Consider the following 3909-nt stretch of genomic DNA (forward strand, 5'->3'; position numbering starts at 1 on the left):
GCTGGTTGATGTTATGTGCCTAAGGAGGGCGGTGGGGCCGAAGTGGGGAGGGTTCTGCCCAAGAAGGCTGGGGGGCCAAGGAACCTCTGAGCTCCCCGTCCCAGGCTGGCGCTTTCTCTTTTTTATTGCTGTTGATATCCAGCTTTAATTCATGATGATCAAATAGAATGCAGGATGTGTTATTTTAGCTTTCTTCTATCTGCTGAGATTTTGTTTGTATTCTAACATGTGGTCTACTTAAAAAATATATTCCATGAGCTGATATGAAAAAGTATATTGTTTAGTGTTTGGGTGGAATGGTTCTATAGATTTCTGTTGGATGCATTTGAGTTATGACATTATCTAATGCCAGCATCACTCTGTTATTTATTTATTTTTTGCTGAATGTCCTGTCTATTGGCAAGAGTAGAGACCCTAGTCACTCTGTACCACTGTGTGAGGTTAATATGTGATTTTAGCTGTAGTAGTATTTTTTTATGAACTTGAGTGCCATTGTGTTTGGCACATAAATGTTTAGAATTATAATATCCTCTTGTCTTTAATGAATATGCATTATCCTTCATTATCTCTTCTGATTAGTTTTGGTTTGAAGTCTAATTTTTTGGATATTAAAATATCTATTTCTGCATATTTCTTGGCTCCATTTTCCTAAAATACTCTTTTTCATCCCTTTACCCTAAGGTGATATCCATCCTTGATGTTGAGGTATGTTTTTTAGCTATAGCAGAAAGATAAGTCCTTTTTCTAATTCAATCTGTTAGGTTCCTTCTTTTTGTTGGTAAATTGAACCCTTAAATATTGAGAATTATTAATGAGCAGTGTTTAGTTATTTACATTATTTTGTTGTGGTGGTGTGGGGTTTCCCCTTCTTGATTATTTATTTCTTATGTCATCTTGATTTCAGTTAACTTCCTGAGACTAAAGCTTTTCTTTTAGTGTCTTCTGTAGAGCTGCATTGGAGAATATAATTGCTCTGATTTATATTACAGAATCATTTTTTCTCTGTCAACTGTAATGGATAGTTTTGCTGTGTATAGTCTGGACTGGTTTCTGTGGTCTCTCAGAGCTTGTAAGAACATCTAAACAGGTCCTTTTGACTTTCAGAGTTTCCACTGAAAAGTCATGGATTATTCTAATGAACATACCTTTATATGTAACATAGTGTTTTCCCTTGTAATTTTTAATGTCCTTTGTTTTTTCTGTACATTTAATGTTTTGTTATTATATTTTATGTTGAGCTTCTTTTCTGATTTTGTCTATCTTGGGGACTTGGTTTTCCTTTCATTAAAGGAGTTCTGGGTCTAAAAAGTGGCTCACATCTGGAAATTTGTTTGTTGGCCAAGATTCCTTCTTATCATGATTCGGTGTAGCATTTCCTCCATTTGTTTGAAAATTTCTCTTCACATGTGGATCAAACACAAATACAGTAGCCTTCTTGTCTACTTCATGCCTGGGAACACCAAGATTAGACAGTACCAAATTCCACAGGAGTCATGCCACCATAAAATTAACTTTGCCTACACTATTCATTATGATAACAACAATTATTGGAGTCCAGCCTCAACCAGGTTCACATGTTCCAGGGTAGGAGCTTGTAGATTAAAATATTAGATAGGAAGAACAGAGATATGAAAAAAGGAATAGAGATTTTGCAGAGTCAAATTGGGAAGGCAATCCCAATACTGAATCTGCCCATATTTATTTTCCATATACTTATATACCCCAATCCAAAAGGGGGGTAAGAAGGAAAAAGACTTCACTGTTTTAACATGGCACAAAAACAAGTAAATCAATTACCTGTTTTAATATCTGAAACACCAAGCAATCATATCCTGAGTTAAGCATTCTGTTGTTTAGGCAGGGCATACAGTGACTACTTCTTAGACCAAGTATCCTATAGTCAGCCACTCCCTGGGTCAAACTTCCTATCATATTCTTGAATGAGCAGGAATAGGCATGAATTCTGTGACCTTTGGTCATGGTGGAACACCTCTGTTGGCCTTCTCATGTAACCATACTCTAGGTCAATATTTCTTATTGTAGCCACACCTTAAGTCAGCCATCTTGTCAGTAACCTTGAAAGAGCAAGAGTAGGCTTAAACTCTCTGACCTTCAGCCAAGTTAGAGTGAACTGACTTCTGTGGGCCCCCACATATTCCTCTCTTTTTAATTCATTTAATAAAGCCTGTGCTTCTGCTACAGAACAAATGACTGTGTCTGTCTTAGGCTGTCTTCTTCCACTTTCCAGACTTACCTGTCATTGGTATGTACATTCTGTCATGCACACCATGTCTTAGATTGTCTAGAGGGAAAAAGATCTTACCTGTAATTGACTATCAGACTCTGTAAATAAAGGGTTAAGGGGTGATGCAAAGCTAGGTATTATATACCTCTGAGCCAACTTTCCAATGAGAGAGTTCATAGACAACTGGGCAATCATATACAAGCAAATAATGCTTTGGGATACATATACTCCAATGGATACACTATCTCCTAATAAAGTAGTAGAAGATGACCAGAGGTGAAATTGCCGTTTTAAATTGGTCTCAGATGTCTTTAACAGTTTTTAGTTGCAATCAAAATCCAAATTTGTCCTTTTAAACATATCAAATCTAAGGACTCATTGACAATGCCAAACTTGTCTTGGACAAACTCTAACCTTTTTCTGATCAGTAACATCTTCAATGTGAACTAAAGAAGTTACAAATATTAGTAGGTCAATACCATAATTCTATCATAAAATTAACAATAAACACACAATTTCTCAGGGAACAAATCTCTTAAATCCATTCTAATCAGATGACAAGAAGGTTTTTGTGATGGATGAGCTGTGATTATTTTTCCTCTCCTATAGTCCAACAGCATTGCTGCTTCTAACTTTCAAAGATAAGTTCAAACTGTCCCAGTCTCTGAGCAGCAGCAAAAATTTTAGGTGATTCCTCATTATTTCTGAAGAGGGATTTCATTCACCCTTTGTCTCCATAATGAGTCTCTTTTCCACAGAGGGATAATTTGAGGTCTCAGTTCTCATGTTCTTTATTGCAAGAACAGATTGAATACCATACTGGTAAAATGAGGTCTGTATCCCATGATATAGTATGGATAATCCAAACCTTCTTTCAGCATTCTTGGACCAGCTCCAAAGTAAGAAAGACACATTGATGTGTGTCTTTATGCAGTAAGTCCACCAAGAAACTAGGAATGACCAATCATCACTACCATCTTCTTTCCTTTCTTAGACTGCAGTATGATGGCATAAGAAAGTCAGAAACACAAGTTCAGGAATTTCACCCATAGTCTTCTCTGAGGCTCTGGGGGCACCAGTGACTATGATGTCATAGGGGCTGGCATTCTTCTGCTGCACACATCAGACCAGATGTCCTGGAAGCCATCTTGCTTCATTCTCCTCCTGTGGAAAAATACAGACATGCGCTGGACTCCATATTGAAACAGGATCAAGTCTTCTCCAAAATCTAGTGCAAGGGTCTTTTCAACATAGACAACATAGACTGAGGGCATAATTCTCCTTATTTTTTTTTATTTTTTTGAAGCTGTGCTTTCAAATCTCTATGGGCATGTATATTGTATGCTTTTCCTTTTAGAACCAATATTTTGTTTAGCAACTTCCATGAGCTGTCTGGGGAAATCAGGATCATTACTCCCCTTTAAGAAAAAAAAAGAATTTCACTGAGGGGTTCAAGATCCCCTGTAAATAATAATAAATAGGACCATAGTTGTAGAGAGACCCCGCCTTTTGGGGCGGGACAGCCTCGGCGAATGTTTTTACTAATTAATTGGGATGCGCAGACACTGGAGCCGCTTCCTGTTTCCGGTTTACGGTGGATCGCTGAACTCCGGGTGTGTGAGTGTGCTTTTATATTAAAATTGTCTTCTTGTACCCACTGGCCT

Source organism: Microtus ochrogaster, chromosome 5 (assembly GCF_000317375.1).
Source record: "Microtus ochrogaster isolate Prairie Vole_2 chromosome 5, MicOch1.0, whole genome shotgun sequence".
NCBI lineage: Eukaryota > Metazoa > Chordata > Mammalia > Rodentia > Cricetidae > Microtus > Microtus ochrogaster.